Source organism: Somniosus microcephalus, chromosome 11 (genome assembly GCF_052327205.1).
Source record: "Somniosus microcephalus isolate GS21.2 chromosome 11, FLI_Smic_1.0, whole genome shotgun sequence".
Taxonomy (NCBI): Eukaryota; Metazoa; Chordata; class Chondrichthyes; order Squaliformes; family Somniosidae; genus Somniosus; species Somniosus microcephalus.
Genome location: NC_140997.1, coordinates 123,488,778 through 123,513,169, shown reverse-complemented (window position 1 = coordinate 123,513,169; position 24,392 = coordinate 123,488,778).

Sequence of the window (24,392 nt, the reverse complement as noted above, 5' to 3'; positions counted from 1 at the left end):
CACACACTCTCTCTCTCACACATTCCCTCTCACACACTCCCTCTCTGACTCTCTCTCTCGCACTCTCTCTCTCACACTCTCTCACACTCTCTCTCTCACACTCTCTCTCTCACTCTCTCTCTCTCACACTCTCTCTCTCACACTCTCTCTCTCACACACTCCCTCTCTGACTCTCTCTCTCTCACTCTCCCTCTCTCTCTCACACTCTCTCTCTCACACATTCTCTCTCTCTCTCACACTCTCTCTCACACACACTCTCTCTCTTGCACACTCTCTCTCTCTCGCACACTCCCTCACACAGCTTGTCTCTCTCTCACACTCTCTCTCGCACACTCTCACACTCTCTCACACTCTCTCTCACACTCTCTCAATCTCTCACACTCTCTCACACTCTCTCTCACACGCACTCTCTCTCTCACTCTCTCTCGCACACGAACTCTCTCTCTCACACTCTCTCACACTCTCTCTCACACGTACTCTCTCTCTCACACTTTCTCACACACACTCTCTCTCTCTCACACACACTGGCCCCGATTTTCTGGCAGCCGTCGGGCGGCTTTTCATGCAGCCGGGGTCCGAAAATTGAGGAAAAAGCGGGTCGGGACTGTTGTGTCCGTCAGTAGTAAGACACAGACTGCAGGAGGACGGTACAACAGGTGTTTACTCAATGTGGCTCACTCTGGAACTGAACTCTACAGATTACTACTCAGTGCTATATACAGGTGTGGTCACTGCCGGTACTACAATATACATGAGCTGTAAAAAGTAGTTCCCCCCTTAAAGGTATATACATTACAATTCCTCCCCTTTTAGATTAACAGTACCATAACACTCATTTAACAATTAAATATCAAACTAATTACAATTAACACTTTTAACATACAACGTTAGCTTAAATAATCCATTTATATATTCAGTCTTTGGGGAGTCTTCCTGATCCTTTCTGGATAGCGCCTTTCCCGAGTGTCTCGCTCTTGGTGCGGAGGCGATTCTGCCACCCTGTCGTCGGTTGGGTCATCAGCTTCCGATGCTACTGTTTCTGGGGTAGATGCGACCTGTACGTCGGGTTCCTCACCAGGTATGTATGGGCGAGGAATGGGGTTGACTTGTTCCTGTGACTCTAGGATCTGGTCAGCATGGCGTCTCACGATGTTCTCCCCAACGTCCACTGTGTACATTAGTGGGCCCTGCCGTGTGCATATCGTTCCTGGCTGCCATTTTTCTGTTCGGTAGTCGCAGGCCAAGACTGGTTGCCCTACATTGAAGCTCCTTGTTGGCTTCTCATGGATGTGCTGGAATTGCTTAATCTCAACATCTCTTCGTACGTTTGGTCTGAGCAAATCCAGGCGAGATCTTAACCTTCGGTTAAAGAACATCATGGCCGGGGCCTGGTTGGTGACTGCATGTGTCGCATTCCGGTAGGCAAACAGGAAATTTTCCACCTTATGCTGCAGCGGAATGTTGTCATTGTACATGGCCTTTATTGCCTTCTTAAAGGTTTGTACGGACCTCTCAGCCAATCCATTTGTGGCTGGATGATACGGGGCAGATGTGTAATGCCTTACCCCATTCTTCTGCATAAACCTCCGGAACTCTTCGGACACAAACTATGGTCTGTTATCGGAGCAAATCTGTTCTGGCAAGCCGTTCCTGGCAAAAATGGTCCGTAGGACTGCAGTAGTTTTCTCCGTGGTAGTGGAGGACATTTTGATGACCTCAGGCCATTTCGAGTGTGCATCCACTGTAGGGGGTTTCTCTTGCTCGTTCTGCTCTCCTGCCAGGCTTTGTGCAATAATTACCCTTGAGTGGTTCGACCCACTCTCCCCTACGGTTCTAGACCTTGGACTTAGATGCAGAGAACTGTAGTGCAGAGAAAGGACTCAATAGACCAGGTTGAATAGCATGAAATGGATGCTTTTATTTTTTTAAACAGTTTGAAGCATTACAAAATACATGTCATAGGCACAGATTAAAGTAACTACAATCATGCACAAATTTATGAACTTGACTCTATGGAAATGGGGAACACACGGCACGTCGTAAAAGGGGAAACACATTACGATTTAACCTTACTCCCTCCCCTAAATACCTAAACTAAGTTTCGATTTGAGGAACTCGGGATCATGCTCACCACTATCAGAATCGCAAAAAGGGGTTCGCAAACTTTTAGCACAGTTTTCCGTCGTCACGTGGACCTGGAAACTTCTGGCGCAGTCGATATTCTCTCTCTCTCTCTCTCTCTCTCTCGAGGCGGCGGGGTAGACACAGCCTCGATGAGCGCTCGTCAAGGTTGAGATCCATTATTGTGGATTTGGGTTCATGGAGCAGTCCCTGCCACCAATGTGATATTGAAGAAATGGATGCATGTGTCGAGGCCTTGCCTGGCTAGGCTCGGAATGTCCTTTTTATCCAACCTGGATCGTCGTTTTTTTCCCGAGGGTGTCTTCTCCTTCGGCCTGGGTCGTCGATGATCTCACGACAACAGCACCCGGGCCACCCTCGTCGTCTTCCCGTCGTGGCCGAGCCTTGTCTGGCTGAACACCGATCGTGTCCCGAAATCGAAGTGCTGCCTTGCACTGAAAAGTCCGTCCGAAGCGTTCTCGAAAAGAAGAAACGTCTCGGTCGAATTCCGAAGAAGTGAAACGTGAACTTGATCCTGGATCTGTGTAACCGTAACTTTGATGGACTTTCAATCCATAGTTATACCCTTTTGGGACAGTCTTATCTCCCGCCAAATCATAGTCCTGTCTTTGTATTAATTTTGGCGGGCAGAAATCTCTGCAGGGGCGCTTTGCCTTGTAACGGGAGCCAGTGATAACTTAACTGGCCTTCCTGGCTGATAATGTCTTTTAATGTTTTTTTACATTGTCACCGTGACTCGGTTCGCATATTGATCGGTCTGGAGATTTCCCTTGATGGCTGTTAAACGGTTTCTCCTTTGTACATTAAATGGGTATAAGTGTTCATGCATTGTCCGCCCATATCTTGATGGGCCCCATCCTGTTTGCCTGAAACCGTCCTGTACTTAGAAGCCATTGAATATGTATGCTGTTTCCCTGAGTTTCGGTTTCCCGATACTGGCTTTCGCGGGCTTACTGTTTTCAATCCACAAGCCTGTCTGGCTTGCAGTAACAGAAATCAAATGGTCCAGAAACTGATCACGAGGCCCCGCGGCCATTTTGTATGCCCTTTTATCAAAGGTTTTTCTGTGCAAGCTTACTTTGGTCAATAAACTGTCTTATTTTATCCTGTTTTCTTGCGTGATTATTGCTGAAAATTTCGAATCTTACAGGCCCCCCTGTGATACTGATAGCTTGCTAGAGGTATCAATGATCCTTGGTGAGCAAATTTTCCACTGATTCCCCACATCCAAACATTCCTGGCACTTAACTATCTATGACCCTCACGACACATGCAGTTCCCATTTCCGAAAAAAAAAACGAAAATTACTTTGTGCACATTTGGACAATCATAGGCAGCACTTCTTAAACTATAACACATTCATCTGTCAGATGTGCAGGGGTTGATACCCTCTTGCACCACCTGCATACACCTTTTATTAATCCAAAAACTTAAGAACGACTAATAACATAACAATATTCATATGCTTAAAACAAAAACACGCAAATGGCCAAAATCTAAAAATGGAGGGACGCTTAACCTTCAATACTAGCAACTTAAAGTGGGGTGTCTTCTTCCCCCATTCGCACATAGCGTTCTCTCCATTCTCCTGTGTTCTCGTGCCTCTGGAGGCGTTTGCCTCTTTTGCAATGCACGAATAGCAAAAATATCACAATTAAAACCTGACACACTACTAGGATGTGGGATGCTATTCTAATCCAGGCCGGGACCTCTATGTTAGTGAACAAGTCCCACCATGGTGTGCGGGATAGGTTGATTGGCTATGATAAATTGACCCTTAGTGTTAGGGAGGTTACAGGGATAGGGTGGGATATGTGTTGGTGTAGGGGTTACGGTGATCGGGTGGGATATGTGTCGGTGCAGGCTCGATGGGCTGAAATGGCCTCTATCTGCACTGTGGGGATTCTGTGATTCTGTGAATATGTCTTTTCCTATCTCTAAAGTCTTCTGCTCCAGTGTGTAAAAATGTTTCTGTGAAACTATAACGGCTTTTAAAATCTTGGTGAGGTGTTCGGGAAGAGGGGGAATGACATAACCAAAATGCGCGACGAATCGTTGCAAGTCCGCGAAATTCTCTTTGACAGTGAGGTGAACGGTGGAGGGTGCAGGAATGGGGACAATTCGTTGTTGTGCCACTTGAACCTCGGCCCTGGGTTTGAAACAGAAACTGCTATCACTGATCGAACACCACTCGTGTTGTCCATATCGGTACTGAGGCGCTGCAGTGGTGACGCAGTATGTCTCACCCCCGATATATGCTACCTGTGGGGGCACATGGTCCTCTGCCATTGCCTCCATGGTGCAATTTATCGGCTTCGCGCTAGCGGTTCTGAACCCGCACTGTGGTTTCAAAAAGGCATTCAAGTGCTGGGGACACAGGATGATGTGTGCTCCCCGGCTCCGACACCCCGAGAGGTCGGTGCCTGTCATCCTACGCTCCCATCTGATGACGTAAGGCGGGACCACTGCGTAACGAATGTGTGCGCCCCCCCTGAATGACTCCAATGTTCTCCACCCTGTATACCGGGGCGGGCTTTGCTGCGGGACCCAACACCGGCATTCTTACCACTATTCCCATGATAGTATGATTCGAACGTCCGCAGTCCACTGGGACTGGGTACGCTTCTGCAGCTAGTCTGAGCTGGCACGGGCTTAATGCATTCTCAAAAGGGTGGAGTGCTTGCAAGTGCTTGTTGCTGATCCAGGACGGGACCAAACCCTGTTTTAAATCCTCAAGATTACTGCGGCCCTCGCCCAGTAACCACGCCCCGTATAGCACACAGGCCTCGTTTTGCGCAGCTTGATTGGACGCATTCCGATCCTCCTTAAGGAGCGCATATACTGTTCTCGTGTGTTTCTCCAGCTCAGCTATTATTTCCTTAAAGTGTAGTGTCATGGCCTGGTCCTCATGTAACTCAGAACCCACTACCTTATTTTCGTCTGTCAGTATGTTCCTTAACTGGGCTTTTAAACCGTTGATCTGTGTCTGCAGCTCCACGTTATCTAGAGCGTTGACGACAGATGTCCCGGTATTAAAAGCAGTGAATATGTCATTTACTGTACCCCTTCTTTGCCTCCCGACTCGATCCAAAACTTCTGGCGGTGTGGTGTATAATTTGTCTCTGTCGATGTCGGCAAAGTCAAATTCGTAAAACTGTCTAAACATTCGGGTTAACAGGACCTGGTATAATTGTTCCGTTTCTTTGGGACACCACTCCGGCAATCGTACCTCAGTGAGGTTTAAAATCACTGAGGCCACCGCGTAGTGTACCCCTTGGTACAGCACCTGACCGGTGGGTACCAATACTAAACTGTTCCCGGGTCCCTTGGTGGTGGTTGGGCACCCTTCTTTCTGGGCTTTTGCTACCGGAAGCGTGGGCAGGGGCTTGCGTGGGCGGGTGATGAGTTCAGTGGCGTTTACCGGAATAGGGGAGTATGGGGCTCCACACGCTCGAGTGCTGACATCCCATCTCATCCCCTTTCCTTCATCCTGCCACTGCCTCTGGAAGAAGATGGATACGCCCTTGGGGCAAACGCGTTTTGAACCCCACATACAGACATATATTCCTTCATCTGGTTCCCACCATTTGTCCCAACACACACGTAATTGTCCGTGAGTCCCCGTAATAGTCCGATGGGTATTATTACCCAGTCGCTCCCACTCGACCGTAGAGTTCTTCATGTCCTTTCCCAGCTTTCGCAGCCACCACCATCGCCTTAGTGGTACGTTCCCATTACACACCAGACAGATCCTCTTTCCCACGGTAACGCTGACTCTGGGTGCAAGGATCCTCACCCGAGGGCACGTTAACGAAGTCTCTTGGTAGGCAAAACCGAAATTGCTGGAGTATTCCGTAGAATTCGTCCCCAGCCAACCTGGCCATCTCCCCTGGTGGAAGTAGGTGGCGGTTTCCTCAACCTCTCGCTCCCCTGTCCCATCCGTTGCGATGGGGGCCGTGTCCCCGGAACACCCGAAGACGATGACGTCCTTGGTGCGGCCTCGGTAGGCCCACCCGCACCCGATCGCCACGAACACGATGAGGATCTTTTTCATCATATCCCAGGTTTCTGTAACCAATAAAATGATGTAGCCAGGCTCCCAAATAGGTGCTGGCCTAATTAAATGGACGCGCGGGTTCCTGGACCCCGCTCCCAAACAAGCACACATACCGGGCAGACTTCAAAATTGTACTCTTAACATTTCTTAACACCGTAAACTTTATATTCCTTAAACTATCATCATAATTACCTAACTTAACTTATGTACAGCGCCGCCCTCCGCCGGGCGGCCTACTGAATTCCTGTGAGGGCTGCAGCGTGCCACACCCTGCGGTGGGGCTGCACTGGCCTTTGGCTTTGATCCCCCGCAGCCTGTCGCTGTTGACTGGGAACCATGCCTTTCTGGGGCTGCTCTAAACCCAGGTTGGGAAAAATGGGGAGAATCTGGCCAAAACTTTCTGGGCTGGGGCGCTCGAGTCGACCTACGAGGGGCTGCTTTGGGTGAGGCTCCCGGGGCTGATGGACCGGGGGTTGGGACTGTCACCGTCACAGCCTGTGGTTCCACCACAGCTGCCGGCTCCAGCTCCCCTCCCTCAGGCTCCGCCCCCCCGGGGCCGGGATTTGTGGCTTCCGACTCCACCTCACCTGTCCCTACAGGTAGTGAGTCTCCGCCCCCATTCCCTACCTCCCCCAAGCTTGAGTCGAGGGCGGGATCGTCGTCCTCTGACTCTTCCTCCTCCGTGATTGGGTCTAAGGCAAGGTCGAGCTGTTCGGGCTCTTCCTCGTCTGAATCCCAAATTAGAGGGGAGACCTCCCACTCCGATGGGGTGGCCCCTCCCTTCACGCAGGCTACTGTTCCAGCCTGTGTGGTCTGTGACTCTGTTACAGGCTGAGGATTTTTGTTCTCAGACCTGGTCCCTTTTGTTGGCCCTTGTGCACCCGATTTAAACAGTTTACACTGGTTAATGTGAAACCATTTGGTACGTCGGGGCACCTTCACTGCATAAACCATGGGGCTGGCCTTGTCTACAATGCTGTATGGCCCCATGTACAATGGTTCAAAACTCCCTACCCTGGCGTAGTTTCGGACCATGACCTGGTCTCCGACTACCCACTCTTGTTGCTTACGAGGTTCCAGTAACAGTCGATTTCCCTGGTGCTGTCTTCCCATGTTCCCAGCCGCCTGCCCATAAATCTGTCTCAGGCGCTCCAAAAGGGTTTGGGCGAATTTGTCTCGCTTCACCTCTCGGAGCTGGCCCTCAGTGAGCACCGAGGCTAGTACATGGGTGGGTGTTCGCATGATCCTTCCAGTCATTAATTCGTGCGGGGAATACCCCGTACTTTTGGACTGGCTGGCTCGGATCCCCATGAGGACTAAAGGCAGGACCTCCGCCCATTTCTGGGGCGAGCCCATTGTCTCTTTCCTCAGCTTTTCCTTGAGGGTCCGATTCATGCGTTCAACAATCCCGGATGACTGGGGATTGTATGCTACGTGCCACTTCCCCTCAATGCCCAAGAGCATGAGGGCGTTCTGCATTACTTGACCGGTGAACTGACTCCCTTGGTCGGACTCTACAAAACGGGGGAGTCCCCACCGTGAGAACACTTCCCGAATCAAGATCTTAGCAGTGCCCAGTGCCGTAGCTGTTCTGCACGGGAAAGCTTCTACCCATTTGGTGAACACATCTACCAGGACAAGGCAGTACTTATATCCTCCCTGGGCGGCGGGCATGGGCCCTATGTAGTCGACCTGAATTGACTGCCATGGTCCCTCTACCCTCCTGATGTGCCCCATGGGCACCTTCCTTTTGTGGGGGTCTGGGTTGTTTGCAGCGCACACAAGACAGCTTGTGCAGAATTCGCGGACATCGTCCCGAAGTCCCGGCCACCATCCCGCCTGCTCTACCCGCTGCCAGGTAACCTCAGGCCCGGGGTGTCCCGCCCCTGGACCCTCGTGGGCCAGTTGCAGGAATTCCCTCCGGTGCTGCTGCGGCACAACCCACTGCTCCTCTCGGAACAGCATGCCTTCTTTGACTGTGAGGGCTGCCGTACTGTACGGACCCTCTACCTGCTTGCCTTCTGTGATGGCTTTTAGGACTGTTTTTAGGGCGGGATCCAGGGTTTGGACGGTCTTTAGGTCTGGGGGCGGTGTCACCCCTGTGTTCCCTGGAATTCCCTCCCTGCCTTGGATCGCCGCCACGGGTCCGGGTCCATAGGGGCCCCAGAGAATGCCGTTGCGGGCACCCTCCCTGGCTAGCGCATCCGCCTGCTGGTTGCCCTGACTGCGGGGTTCTGTGGTGGAATGAGCCTTCACCTTATGGATGAACACCTCCCCTTCCTCTCCCACAGCTGCCAGGATCTTTTCCAGCAAGGGCTTAACTGTTAAAGGCCGCCCGTCCGCGGAGGTATATCCGCGGCGGGACCAGATGGCGAGGTACTCCGTACACGAATTGCATGTGAACATGCTGTCTGAGCAAATCGTGTATGGGGTTGGGAAAATCTCGGGGTGGGTAACCACGTACGCCACCGCGGACAGTTCAGCCTGCTGTGCGCTCATAGTGCTGGGGAGCTTAATTGCCAGGGCAATGTTTGCCGCAGGGTCATAAACTCCACACCCTGTGAGTCGTTCGCCAGCAGATACAGTGCTAGAACCGTCTACGTAGATTTCGCGGCCTGTGGGGTGTATCCCGGCCCGTAAACCTATGTTGACCTCCCATACCCCTTCTACGGAACACCGATGGGCTGTTCCGGGATATACCATGTTGGCTGCGAGCCAACCTTTAACTTTGAGATCCATCTGGGAAAGGAGGAGGGTCCAGCGCGCAATCTGAGCGCTGCTTACGGTCCCATCCTTAATCCTTCCATCCAGAAGCATCTTTGTGGGGGTGTGATGGGTGAGGAGCGTGATGGGAGAGGTTCCTGTGAAGATCACTGATCTGTTCACAGCCCAATGCGTGGCCAGGAGATGCCGTTGACAATTGGAGAAACTCCTCTCTACATCCGTGAGCACCCTGGAGGAATAAACTACCGGTCTCAGCTTGCCGTGCCGCTCCTGGAGCAACACGGCGCTCAGGCTGTCCCCACTAGCGGCTACCTCCAGGAAGAACTCCTCTCCCCCATCTATGGCCCCTAGGGCTGGCGCGGTCTGCAGATCTCTTTTCAACTTCTCGAATGCTGCCTGGCACCCCTCATCCCAAGACCACTCGACTCCCTTGTGTAAGAGTCGGAGTAGCGGGGCTGCTGTGGCAGCATAGTCCTCGATGAAATCTCTGCAGTACCCGGTCAATCCCAAAAAGGACTTTACACCCGTTACTGTGTTGGGGATCGGCAGATCTTGTAGTGATTCCCTTCTGGCCTTATCTATGGCTCTTTCTCCAGCGCGGATGGCCAGACCCAGGAATTTGACTTCCTGCTGGCCGATCTGTGCTTTCTTTGGGTTTACTTTGAAACCCTTCCTTTCTAACAGTTCCAATAATTCGGCTAATATTGGGCCGTGCTCCTCCCTTGTGTCCGTGAACAGGAGTAGGTCGTCCACATACTGCACTATCTGGTTGGGCTGGCTAAACTCTTTTAAACTCCCCGCCATGCATTGATGGAAAATGCTGGGGCTGTTGTGAAAACCCTGTGGCAAGCAGTTCCAAGTGTACTGTTGCCCTTTGAAAGTAAAGGCAAACTTGTACTGATCCTCCCACCGCAGCGGAATGGACCAGAAACCGTTCGAGATGTCCAGCACCGTGAACGTGGTCGCCGATGCTGGAATACTCCCTATTAGGCCTGCAACTGCTGCTACCGTGGGCGCGCAGGCTGGGATGTTACTATTGAGGACTCTGTAGTCCACCGTGGCTCTCCACGAATTGTCCGGCTTCTTTACCGGCCACAAGGGGGAGTTCACGTGAGTGGCTATTGGTCTCAACACGCCCTGCTGCACCAATGAAGATATTGCGGTCTCCATGTCGGGTTCTGCCTCCTTGGGGAAATTATACTGCTTTTGGGGTCGGATCATGGGGTCCCCGTCTACGCTGACTTCAAACCCAGTGACTCTCCCACAGTCGTGCTTGTGGGTGGCAAACGCGGTCAGATTTTCCGACACACACGCCTGCAACTCCGTTGGGACGTTCGCTACCATGAGCTTGAGATCGTAACCTCCTGACGGCTTCATGGTGCACAGGGCCCCCTTTTCTTCCTTCCCTGGGATTACGACTACCTTACCTAAACCGCTCTCGGCTCCCCAGAGACAGTGATTTCTCAGGTCCACGAGGATCCCGTGTTCCACCAAGAAATCAGCCCCGAGGATGCCTTTTCCACCCCCCTCATTCCACTTCAATAGGATACACGTCCATGTGGTGTGGAGTGCTCCCAAATGAATGGAGAGCGGGATGGAGCACGCGCCAGCCTGTTCTCTGCCTGTGAAACCCGCTACTAAGAATGGAGCCTGGGCGGACAGAGGTGAGGCAAAAGGTCTAGCTGTGTGGATCACGGTACACGAAGCTCCCGTATCCAACAGGTAACTACCCTTTTCCCTTTCCACCTCCATTTCCACCACAGGTCTTCTCCAGGCGTCATAGCGGAGCGGACACAAGTAGACGGGCTGCGCAGGCGTCAGTCATTTAGGTGCTTCGGTTGGGGTCTCGGGAGCGATAGGGCTGTTGGCGACTGCTACCTTCCCCTGCGAGGTCATCAGAGACCGCATAGTCTCTAAAATTGACTCAATCGTAGCGGGATCCACAACCGCACCACCTCCTGTTGTTGGGGCAGGGGCTACGGTTGGGTTCTGGGCTGGTGCTGGGGCAGCGGTCTGGGCTTGGGCTTGGACTGGTGCTGGGGTAACGGTCTGGGCTTGGGCTCGGGCTTGGGCTGCGGCGGACATTCTCTCTCTCTTATCCTTCCATGGATTTCTACAGTCCTTGCGCCAATGACCCTCCTTCCCACACCCGTAACAACTGCTGTTGGCTTAGGGAGGGCGATTCCCCTCCTGATGCCATTCCTTTTTAGCAGAAGCTGTGGGCCTTGTCTCATGTACCTTTCCTTTTAAAACAGGCGTTTTCCTACCCTTGTTGTTCCTGTAACTGATCGTGAGCTGATCAAGTACTAGTTCCTCCGTGGAGCGGGCGTTAGTGGGGTCAAACCATGCTTTGGCCTGCTCCCTCACTATTGGCAAGCAACCTGCTACCAGGCACCGGAGCCAATGAGCCCTTTGTTCATCATTTAGCGCGTTCCGTTCCGGTCCTCCCGGGCAGCTGCGCCGATACACGGGCCACAACCTTCCGGCGGAAACCCGTGGGGGTTCTCCCTCTAGCTGCACTGTCTTTTCTAAACGGAGGAATGGAGTTCCGTCACCCTCTCCTATAATCTCCACGATCTCGTCCCGTAACAACTCATAGTCCCTGTGCCCTCTCTTGCTCTCGTCAGGGAGACACTGGAGGAGCGAGCTGTCCAGGGAGAACAGCAGCATTTTAGACTGTTCAACCCCGTCGCAGTCATTAACTGCTGCGGTCTGCTCCACGTCCCTAAAATGGACGGAGGGATCTCCTGACTCGGAGAGTTTTGGGATGTGACTTATCATTGCCCTCAGCTGTTGTGCGCTGTGGGGCATTATGATCTGATTCACAAGGGGTCCGTCCTCGCCATTGTCTTCATTCGGACCGAGCCTCCGGTGTCGAGTTGGACACATCGGCGCCGGCCCCGCCTCTACTATCTGGTGTTGCTCTACCTCAAGAATCTCTTCATCTACCGTCTCCGTTTCCTTCCCCGGAGTCCAAGACTCATCATAAGCAGGAGGCGCAGAGGGTTCGGGGGTTGGTTCCTGAACTATCTCTTGTGGAATCGGTCTTTTGGATTCCTTGGCTAGCAATAGCTGGCTCGCTGGTGGGTTTATGAGACACACCAACCCGTTTGCCTTGGCTAGGGCCGTTCTCAGGTCCTCTTGCTCCCGACGGCAAGCGCTGTGGTCGGTGTTCTCAGATCTATCCTCCATGGCCATCTTATATGCTGCCCTGGCTCCCAGGAGCTTTTCCTCTTGGGTCTCTATTTGCTTAGCTAGACGGAAACACCTCTCTCTCATTCTACCTTCACAGGCCTTGGCTTCAATGACCTGACATTTTAAATACTCTACCCGGGTTTCGTGGCAGCGAGTTGTGGAGTGGCGTTCCTGATTCAGCGCGTTAAGCGATTCAATCAATTTTTGACCTCCCGCAACCTTTTCCTCTACGTCTGTAAGCAACCCTTTGATCTGGGCTGTTTGTGCTGCAACGACTCGGTCCAAAAGCTGGACTTGCTTCTTGTAGCACATCAGCCAGACCGCCTTTTCTACAGATTTCTTATGCTCTTTACCCTCTGTCCACTTGATGGCTGCGTCTAGCGGGCGCCTATCCCTTAATAGGTCAGATATCCATTGTTTTGTGAGGTTGACTTTTCCAAAAACATAATCCATCACATTTCGTTTATTCAGACCTTGATCTAACACACTACTTTCCTGCTGCCAAGGTCCTGCCGTGGTCGCCATTTCTGTAGGGGGTTTCTCTTGCACGTTCTGGTCTCCTGCCAGGCTTTGTGCAATAATTACCCTTGAGTGGTTCGACCCACTCTCCCCTACGGTTCTAGACCTTGGACTTAGATGCAGAGAACTGTAGTGCAGAGAAAGGACTCAATAGACCAGGTTGAATAGCACGAAATGGATGCTTTTATTTTTTTAAACAGTTTGAAGCATTACAAAATACATGTCATAGGCACAGATTAAAGTAACTACAATCATGCACAAATTTATGAACTTGACTCTATGGAAATGGGGAACACACGGCACGTCGTAAAAGGGGAAACACATTACGATTTAACCTTACTCCCTCCCCTAAATACCTAAACTAAGTTTCGATTTGAGGAACTCGGGATCATGCTCACCACTATCAGAATCGCAAAAAGGGGTTCGCAAACTTTTAGCACAGTTTTCCGTCGTCACGTGGACCTGGAAACTTCTGGCGCAGTCGATATTCTCTCTCTCTCTCTAGGCGGCGGGGTAGACACAGCCTTGATGAGCGCTCGTCAAGGTTGAGATCCACTATTGTGGATTTGGGTTCATGGAGCAGTCCCTGCCACCAATGTGATATTGAAGAAATGGATGCATGTGTCGAGGCCTTGCCTGGCTAGGCTCGGAATGTCCTTTTTATCCAACCTGGATCGTCGGTTTTTTCCCGAGGGTGTCTTCTCCTTCGGCCTGGGTCGTCGATGATCTCCCGACAACAGCACCCGGGCCACCCTCGTCGTCTTCCCGTCGTGGCCGAGCCTTGTCTGGCTGAACACCGATCGTGTCCCGAAATCGAAGTGCTGCCTTGCACTGAAAAGTCCGTCCGAAGCGTTCTCGAAAAGAAGAAACGTCTCGGTCGAATTCCGAAGAAGTGAAACGTGAACTTGATCCTGGATCTGTGTAACCGTAACTTTGATGGACTTTCAATCCATAGTTATACCCTTTTGGGACAGTCTTATCTCCTGCCAAATCATAGTCCTGTCTTTGTATTAATTTTGGCGGGCAGAAATCTCTGCAGGGGCGCTTTGCCTTGTAACGGGAGCCGGTGATAACTTAACTGGCCTTCCTGGCTGATAATGTCTTTTAATGTTTTTTTACATTGTCACCGTGACTCGGTTCGCATATTGATCGGTCTGGAGATTTCCCTTGATGGCTGTTAAACGGTTTCTCCTTTGTACATTAAATGGGTATAAGTGTTCATGCATTGTCCGCCCATATCTTGATGGGCCCCATCCTGTTTGCCTGAAACCGTCCTGTACTTAGAATCCATTGAATATGTATGCTGTTTCCCTGAGTTTCGGTTTCCCGATACTGGCTTTCGCGGGCTTACTGTTTTCAATCCACAAGCCTGTCTGGCTTGCAGTAACAGAAATCAAATGGTCCAGAAACTGATCACGAGGCCCCGCGGCCATTTTGTATGCCCTTTTATCAAAGGTTTTTCTGTGCAAGCTTACTTTGGTCAATAAACTGTCTTATTTTATCCTGTTTTCTTGCGTGATTATTGCTGAAAATTTCGAATCTTACACCACGGCTATTAAAAACATTGAGTCCATGAATGGACCAGCAAAATCAATATGCACCCGTTGCCATGGAGGTGAGGGCCACTCCCATGTGTGTAGAGGGGCATGTGGTGGTGCATTTTGGACTTTCTGGCATCCTGAGCAGCTCTTGGTCGGGTCCTCGATTTGTTTATCGATTCCCGGCCACCACACATAAGCCCTGGCAAGGCTTTTCATTTTTACCCCTCCCAGATGACCCTCATGAAGCTCATTGAGCACTCTATCCCTTAACTTGGGTGGAATTACCACTCGGGGTCCACACATCAAGGTCCCCCGGCACACTGACAGCTGTTCTCTTCTTGTCAAGAATGCTGGCAACAGTGAGTCGCCATGTGCTGGCCATCCCTTCACCGTCAAATCATATACCCGAGACAGTGTCGGGTCATTTCGGGTCTCCTTTTCTATATGAGCGTTAGTTACCAGTAGGTATTCAACTGTGGTCGAATGAAATATTTCGACAGGATCCACTGCTGGTGCTTCCTCCGCAGTAGGCAGTGGCAGGCGTGATAGCCCATCAGCATTTCCATGCTGTTTCGTGCCCTTATATTCAATCTCATAGTGCTGCGCCCCTAGAAAGAGTGACCATCTTTGTAGTCGTTGCGCAGTCATCACTTCTTCGGATTAAAAATGGAGACAAGAGGCTGGTGGTCAGTCAGCAAGGTGAATTTCTGCCCGTGCAGATAGTGATTGAACTTTTTCACTCCCCACACTAGGCTGAGGGCCTCCCTGTCAATCTGGGCGTAGTTACGCTCGGCTGAGGTTAGTGATCGTGACGCAAAGGCTATTGGCCTCTCTGAGCCGTCCGAGAATTTGTGCGACAGCACCGCTCCAATGCCGTAGGGTGACGCATCACATGCCAACTGAATTGGTAATGCTGGGTTGTAATGGGCCAATACCTCTTTCGATGTGATTAGTGTTTTGCTCTTCTGGAAAGCTCATTTACATTCGTCACTCCACTTCCATGGCACCCCAGTTTGCAGTAGGGTGTTCAGTGGGTGTAGTATTGTAGACAAATTTGGCAAGAACTTATGGTAGTAGTTTACCAGCCCGAGGAACGACCTCAATTGTGACACGTTTGCCAGTGCTGGAGCCTTGACTACTGCCTCAATCTTTTCTGGGGACTTATGTAACCCCTCTTTATCGATAACGTGGCCACAATACGAGATCTGTTTTTTAAGAAACTCGCATTTGGGGCGGTTAGCTCAGGGGCCATATTCCTTCAATCTAGTGAGCACCTGCTCCAGGTTGGCAAGGTGATCACTGTCATTTTCGCTCGTGACCAGGATGTCGTCCAAATAACATTGGGTCCCTGGGATCCCTTGCAGGACTTGTTCCATTGCCCTCTGCCAAATAGCCGGAGCTGATGCTACCCCGAATACCAGCCGGTTGTATTGGTAGAGACCTTTATGGGTGTTGATTGTGAGGTATTTTTTTGATGATTCTTCTACCTCCATTTGCAGATACGCCTGGGCCAGATCAATCTTAGTGAAGCGTTTCCCTCCAGATAGCAAGGCAAAAATATCTTCAATCCGCGGAAGTGGATATTGTACGGTGTGAAGGACCGGGTTCACTGTTACCTTAAAGTCCCCACAGATGCGAACCTTCCTTGGTTCCCCAGGCGTGCTGCTCAATGACTTTTTCATCACAGGGACGATGGGTGTAGCCCACTCGCTCCAGTCTACCTTGGACAGTACTCCTGAACGTTCCAAACTCTCCAGCTATGCTTCGACGGCTGGGCGGATCGCATAAGGTACCAGTTTGGCCTTAAAAAAGTTTGGGCTTGCGTTTTCTTCGATTTTAATTGTTGCTGTCATGCCTTTTAGTGTTCCGAGTCCTTGCTGGAACACTTCTTGCGCGTCGGTTAGGATCTTTGACAGTCGCCCAGGTGTGACGTCGTCATCCTTTTTGGCAGCCACAGTCAGTGCTTGTATGGAATGCCAATCCAGCTGTATTTTCTGGATGCATTCACGTCCCAGTAATGGTGGTCCTCCATCTTGCAATACATACAGGTCTAGTTTTGGTATTTCCTTACCGTTATATATAACGGTCACCCTTATTTTTCCTTTGGGGTAGACTTTTTGCCCTGTGTACGTCTTCAAAATAATTTTTGTGTCTCTCAAGGGTATATGTGAGAATAGCCGCTCGTAGTCCCATCGGTTTATGACTGTTAGGGCTGATCCTGTGTCCAATTCCATCTTTACCTGGACTCCTGCTATCTTGAGAGTGACCCAAATGGTTCGGTGATCCTCCGTTTTAATCACATTATGTAGTTTCAGACAACTCAGCTCCCTGCTTTCAGAGTCGGTATCGCTCTTTTGTTCGTCTGCACTATTCTCTGTCACCTTATGTACCTTCTTGTACTTTTCTTTTGGAGATTTCTTATTGCTGGTTTTCTTTCCCGACCTGCAGACTCGTGCTATGTGTCCTACTTTTCCACACTGTCTGCACACTCTGTCTTTGAACCAGCAATCATTGTGGTCGTGTGTTGTTGTGCCGCAGCGATCGCACTTCTCTGTTCTATATGACATTTCGTTTGTGCCATATTCTTGCGGTCTCCGTTGTATCTCTGCAGCGCCCCGTGCTGCTGCTTCATATGATACTGCAATGCTGAAAGCCTTGTCCAGCGTAAGGTCCTTTTCAGATAAAAGCCATTTCTGGGTTCCTTCACTTTGAAGCCCACACACAAACTTGTCCCTTAAGGTATCTGCCAGTCCCGTTCCAAACTGGCAGTGTTTCGATAGTTTGCGCAGTTCTGTTAAATATTCAGCATTGCTTTCATCCTTATGCTGGTTCCGTTTGTGAAACTTGAATCTTTCTGCTATCAGCAGCGGTGTGGGGTTTAAGTGTTCCTGTAGTATCGTCACTATGTCTCCAAAACTCTTTTCCACTGGCTTCGCTGGGGTTACTAGATTTCGTAATAAGCCATACGTCTTTGCACCCATTAAATTTAACAATACCGGTGCTTTCTTGTCATCTGACACCTCATTTGCCTTGCAGTATACCTCTATTCGTTCGACATATGTAGTCCAATCTTCGGCTTCATTGTCAAATGCGGTGATACTGCCACTCTTCGGCATTTTGGGTGTGGTTTAAAATGGCTTAAAATGGCGTCTCCCGCGCTTTCCTTTCTCCCCCGCTGCTGCCAACGCCGCTCTCGGCGGTCCTCGTGGCAATGGCGGCGCCCTGTAGGTTTCACGTGCTTCTCCTGCGCTGCTGCCAACGCCGCTCTCGGTGGTCCTCGTGGCAATGGTGGCACCTCGCGGGTTTCTGCGCGTCTCTCTCCCTCTCCTCGACGCTGCTCGGCCCCTGAACACTGGCTGCGCCCTGTGCGCTCCGCCCCCTCTCTCTCTCCCCCGTCGAAGCTGCTCGGCCCTTTGCTGTGCCGCTCGGTCGGGCTCTAGCCCGCCGCTGTCCGGGAAGGGTCTGCGCACTACCTGTTGCCAGCCCGTTTCGCTGGACCACCGTGACTGGAAAGCCAAGCCTGGCTCTCAACAGCCTCCCCCGCAATTCTCGAGTCTCTACTGGATGACTGGGCGGTTGCCCGTGGTCGACGCCCGTGTCTCTGGCCTTGACCTCCAATTTACTGGTCTGCAGGAACGAATCCCTGGGAGGTGATGCAGAGTTGCAGGTAGGATCGAATTTGTCTCGTCGCCAATGTTGTGTCCGTCAGTAGTAAGACACAGACAGCAGGAGAACGGTACAACAGGTGTTTACTCAACGTGGCTCACACTGCAACTGAACTGTACAGATTACTACTCAGTGCTATATACAGGTGTGGTCACTGCCGGTACTACAGTATACATGAGCTGTAAAAGGTAGTTCCCCCCTTAAAGGTATATACATTGCAGGGACCCCCCCCTGCCTGATTCCCCGCCCCGTCTGACTTTCGGACCGCCGTTTCTCCTTCACCCGCTTCAGTCCCAGCCCGCCGCTGGCGGGACTGCTCGTCGGAGCACTAATCACCAATGATCACCTTGTTAAGGAAGATTTTCCGGGGCCGTTGCGACTTTGGGGCTTTCCCCACCTGAAACCCGCCTGCGGGGAACCCCGCTGATGAGAGCTGGCGTGAAAACAGCTGGCTTGCTTGCTTGCAGCAGCAGGTCGCTGAGGGCTGAAGATATTTAAAGAGGCAGCATTTGCAGGCTGCAGGACCTTGTCGATCAAGGCTTGGGGGAACTTTTTGAAGCCTTAGGAGCAGCTGTAGAAAGTTGGAGCCTCACACACTTCTCCAGTGTGAGCTCCTGGGAAGCCCCTCTCATCACTCTAACTCAGCACCTCCTCAACGGAGGCACCTGCCAGAAGCATGGGAGGCCTTTGGTACCTTCCCTTCCTGGCATTAGAGGATCTCCAACAGCAGAGGTGGCAGCAGCAGAACCAGGAACAGCAGGATGAGCACCAGGAGCACCAGGCTGCTGCTCACTCACCTGAAGCTGCACAGGCCAGAAGGGGCCAGCGCTTGGAAGTGGCTTGAGAGCACCTTGCTGCACTTTAGGGGGCCAGTGGGACCCGTTTCTGCACTGGCAGTCCTACTCAGAAGGACTTCCATGAAGATCTGGTTTCTCTGTTCAACAGATGGCCAACGCTCCTCAAGAGATGTCATTCTCTTATGAGCACTCACCATGTTTTCCGTACCCTGGCGAGTTATCTCCTCCATGGAGGTTGCCAACCTTTCCATGGTGATGCGTTCATGCACCAATGACTCCACAAAGGCTCTGCTCATGGTCGCTATGGACTCCTCCATTCGCTCCACACTCGCAGCGACCCTGGAGACAAAACCTGCCAGAGACTCCTGCATCTGTGCAAGGAGATCCATCACCTCTTCTCTTGCGGATGGACCCAGAGGCAGAGGGTCGACATGCAGCGCAGCTGAGCTGAGCTGGCAGAGTCCTGCGCCCTCCGATGAGGACTCTCCACTGCTGTCCCTGTCTCCACAATCTGCTGATGCTCACTTGTGAGCTGTGAAACACCAGGTGACAACACTACTCTATGTCCCGAAGGTCCCCCCGAGGTGTGAGTGTCTGCGCTGGTGCTGGGTGCGCTTACTTCTGCTGATGCTGCGCCCTCAGAGGTTGGAGCTTCCTCTGAGGAGTCTGGCTGCTCAGCCTCTTCCTCCTCCACAGTGAGGACGGGGGCTCTGGATGGTACTGTGGGGGAGTAAAGGAAGGAGTTAGAGATGTAATGCCAAGGTTCTTCTGGTGACTCCCAGCGAGTTGACATCTGCTGACACCTGCATCCATGCAGCATTGATCTCAGTGGGAGGCCTCTTCCTCCCTGACCTAGGGAAGAGGACCTCCCTGTGGGCCCTAACCCCATCCAATAATGCCTGCAGTGAAGCCTCGCCGAATTTGGAGGCAGCTCGGGGTCTGGCACTGGCCACAACTGCTGCAGGCTCCTCTGCCATCCTGTATGGTTCATTTGGAAGCCTTCAGAGGAAGCAGTGCTTGCTATGGACCTTGAAAGCACCACGAAGGATGACATCAAAGTGTGGGGATTTCTGACTCGAATTGAACAATTAGCAAGGCTTCCCACATGCTGGGAATTAATTGGCCACTTGAGGGAAAATTGTGTGGAGCTGGCTGACACTTTTTTATGTGTGTCAGAAACCCCACACTCGGGGAAATCTGACCATTTCCCACACAAGCCGAAAATCGGGCCACTATCTCTCTCTCACACACTCTCTCTCGCGCACTCTCTCTCTCACACGCTCTCTCTCGCACACTCTCTCACACACACTCTCTCTCGCACACTCTCTCTCTCACACACTCTCTCTCGCACACTCTCTCACACACACTCTGGCCTAGAAATTGGGTATAGCCCTGCCAGCACGTTTGCGCCGAAAATTTTGCGCCTGCCGCGGAGCCAGTTGTGCCCGCCCCATATTCACTTTCAGCGCCCCAAAGCGGAACCGGGCGCTGGTACAGGGTGTGTCCGCCCCGCTTGGGGCGCTGAAAGTGAATTTCAGCGCTCCCGGTCCCGCTGCGCCACCCGATGCGGTGCGGCAGGCTGCTGTACTGCAGGCCTCCCCCTTCTCTTAAGGGGGAGGTGCCTGCAACGGCCGGAGCCCCGATTGCAAGTGTCGGCAAAAGAGCCCGGCACAACGGAGAAGTGCCGGGCTCCACGGAAACCAGCCGGCAATGCCGCGGTGGGGGGGGGGGGGGTGGAGGAGGCCGGGGAAGGAGGTGCGGGCAGGCGGCCGCCGAAAAAGCGGCCGCCCCGCACCTCCACCTTAACTTGCGCCGCTAAGGCTGCAGTAAGGACCCGGTCTCCCGTTGTTGTTAGCGCCCGCCACGGAAGAGGCGGCCGCTACTGAAGATGGGGATCGGCGTGGTTTCGGGCGGTACCGGGGCACTGCGCACACCGATGATGTCATCGGTGCCGGCGCAGCGCTACCGGCTAACGCCGATGTTAGGGCCCACCTAATTTCGGGCGCGACACAACTTCCGGCGCAACCCCCTCTTTCGCCCCTAATTGGGCGCAAACGCAACTGAATTTCTAGGCCTCTCTCTCACACTCTCACACACACTCTCTCTCACACACTCTCTCTCTCACACACTCTCTCTCACACACTCTCTCACACACACTCTCTCTCGCACACTCACACACACTCTCTCTCGCACACTCTCACACACTCTCTCTCTCACACACTCTCTCTCACACACTCTCTCTCACACACTCTCTCACACACACTCTCTCTCGCACACTCTCTCACACACTCTCTCTCTCACACTCTCTCTCACACACTCTCTCTCGCACACTCTCTCACACTCTCTCTCTCACACACTCTCTCTCACACACTCCCTCTCGCACACTCTCTCACACACACTCTCTCTCGCACACTCTCTCACACACTCTCTCTCACACACTCTCTCTCTCACACACTCTCTCACACACTCTCTCTCTTGCACACTCTCTCACACACTCTCTCGCACACTCTCTCACACACTCTCTCTCTCACACACTCTCTCTCTCACACACTCTCTCTCTCACACTCTCTCTCACACACTCTCTCTCACACACTCTCTCTCTCACACACTCTCTCTCTCACACACTCTCTCTCACACACTCTCTCTCACAAACTCTCTCTCACACACACACTCTCTCACACACTCTCTCTCACACACACTCTCTCTCACACTCTCTCTCGCACACTCTCTCACACACACTCTCTCTATTTTAATGCAAGGAGTCTTGCAAATAAGGTGGATGAACTGAAGGTGTTGATAAACACATGGGAGTATGATATTGTTGCTATCACGGAGACATGGTTGAGGGAGGGGCAAGACTGGCAGCTCAATATTCCGGGGTACAGAATCTTCAGGCGAGACAGAGGGGGAGGTATAAGAGGAGGGGGTGTCGCAATATTAATTAAGGAGTCAATTACTGCAGTAAGGAGGGATGATATATTAGCAGGGTCCTCTAATGAGGCCATATGGGTGGAGCTTAAAAACAAAAAGGGGGCAAGCACTTTGCTGGGAGTGTACTATAGGCCTCCAAACAGTCAGGGGGAAATAGAGGAACAGATATGTAGGCAAATCTCAGAGAAATGTGCAAATAATAGGGTAATAATAATGGGGGATTTCAACTTTCCCAATATTAACTGGGATAGTCAAAGTGTGAAAGGCTCAGAGGGTGTAGAATTCTTAAAGTGCATCCAGGAGAGCTTTTTGAGCCAGCATGTAGAAAGTCCTACAAGAGAGGGGGCGGTACTGGACCTAATTCTAGGGAATGTGGCCGGCCAAGTGGAAAAAGTGCTAGTAGGTGAGCACTTTGGTGATAGTGACCATAATATGGTAAGATTTAAGGTGGTCATGGAAAAGGACAGGGATGGGCCGGAAATAAAGGTTCTAAATTGGGGGAAGGCCGATTTTAATAGGATAAGGCAGGATCTGGCCAAAATGGACTGGGATCAGCTACTTGTAGGAAAATCCGCATCGGAGCAATGGGAGGCTTTCAGAAGGGAGATTGAGATCATACAAGGGCAACATGTTCCCATAAATGTCAAGAGTGGTTCCAAAAACCACAGGGAACTGTGGATGTCAGGGGATATACGGGAATGGATTAGGAAAAAAAGGAGGGCTTTTGGTAGATACAAAAGGCTAAAGACGGAGGAAGCCCTAGAGGAGTACAAAAAGTGCAGGGGGATACTTAAAAAAGAAATTAGGAGATCAAGGAGGGGCCATGAAATAACACTGGCGAGCAAAATAAAGGAAAATCCGAAGATGTTTTATAAGTATATTAAGGGTAAAAGGATAACTAGGGAAAAAATAGGGCCCATTAGGGACAAAAGTGGCAATCTGTGTGTGGAGCCGGAAGATGTAGGAGGGGTTCTAAATGAATTTTTTGCATCTGTTTTCACTATGGAGAAGGACGATGTAGACATAGAAATAGGGCGGGGGGACTGTGATATGCTCGAACATATTAACATCGAGAGGGAGGAGGTATTGGCGGTTTTAGCTGGCCTAAAAATGGATAAATCCCCAGGCCCGGATGAAATGTACCCCAGGCTGCTGTGTGAGGCAAAGGAGGAGATTGCGGGGGCTCTAACACATATATTCAGGACCTCTCTGGCCACAGGGGATGTGCCAGAGGACTGGAGAACCGCTAATGTAGTACCATTATTCAAGAAGGGTAGTAGGGAAAAACCGGGGAACTACAGGCCAGTGAGCCTAACATCAGTGGTAGGAAAATTACTGGAAAAAATCCTGAGGGACAAAATTTGTCTCCACTTGGAGAGGCAAGGATTAATCAGGGATAGTCAACATGGCTTTGTCAAGGGAAGATCATGTCTGACTAATTTGATTGAATTTTTTGAGGGGGTGACTAGGTGTGTGGATGAGGGTAACGCAGTGGATGTGGTATACATGGATTTCAGTAAGGCCTTCGATAAAGTCCCGCACAGGAGACTGGTCAAGAAGGTAAGAGCCCATGGAATCCAGGGTGCCTTGGCACATTGGATACAAAACTGGCTTCGTGGCAGAAGGCAGAGGGTGATGGTCGAAGGTTGTTTTTGTGACTGGAAACCTGTGGCCAGTGGGGTACCACAGGGATCGGTGCTGGGTCCCTTGCTGTTTGTGGTCTACATTAATGACTTGGATATGAATGTAAAGGGTATGATCAGTAAATTCGCGGATGATACTAAAATTGGTAGGGTGGTAAATAGCGAGGAGGGTAGCCTCAGTCTGCAGAACGATATAGATGGGTTGGTCAGATGGGCGGAACAGTGGCAAATGGAATTTAACCCGGAAAAGTGCGAGGTGATGCACTTTGGGGGGTCTAACAAGGCAAGGGAATACACAATGAAGGGAAAGACCCTAGGCAAGACGGAGGGTCAGAGGGATCTGGGTGTGCAGGTACACAGATCCCTGAAGGCGGCGGAACAGGTGGATAAGGTGGTAAAAAAGGCATATGGGATACTTGCCTTCATTAGCCGAGGCATAGAATATAAGAGCAAGGAGGTTATGATGGAGCTGTATAAAACACTGGTTAGGCCACAGCTGGAATACTGTGTGCAGTTCTGGTCGCCACACTACAGGAAAGATGTGATCGCGTTAGAGAGGGTGCAGAGGAGGTTCACCAGGATGTTACCAGGGCTGGAGCGCTTCAGCTATGAAGAGAGACTGGGCAGATTGGGTTTGTTTTCCTTGGAGCAGAGGAGGCTGAGGGGGGACATGATTGAGGTGTACAAAATTGTGAGGGGCATAGATAGGATGGATGCTGAGGAGCTTTTCCCCTTAGTAGAGGGGTCAATAACTAGGGGGCATAGATTCAAGGTAAAGGGCGGGAGGTTTAGAGGGGATTTGAGAAAGAACTTTTTCACCCAGAGGGTGGTTGGAGTCTGGAACTCACTGCCTGAAAGGGTTGTGGAGGCAGAAACCCTCACAACATTTAAGAAGCATTTGGATGAGCATTTGAAATGCCATCGCATACAAGGCTACGGGCCAAATGCTGGAATATGGGATTAGATTAGACAGGGCTTGATGGCCGGCATGGACACGATGGGCCGAAGGGCCTCTATCCGTGCTGTATTACTCTATGACTCTATGACTCTCTCTCACACACTCTCTCTCACACTCTCTCTCTCGCACACTCTCTCACACACACTCTCTCTCACACACTCTCTCTCACACACTCTCTCTCACACACTCTCTCTCTCACACACTCTCTCTCACACACAC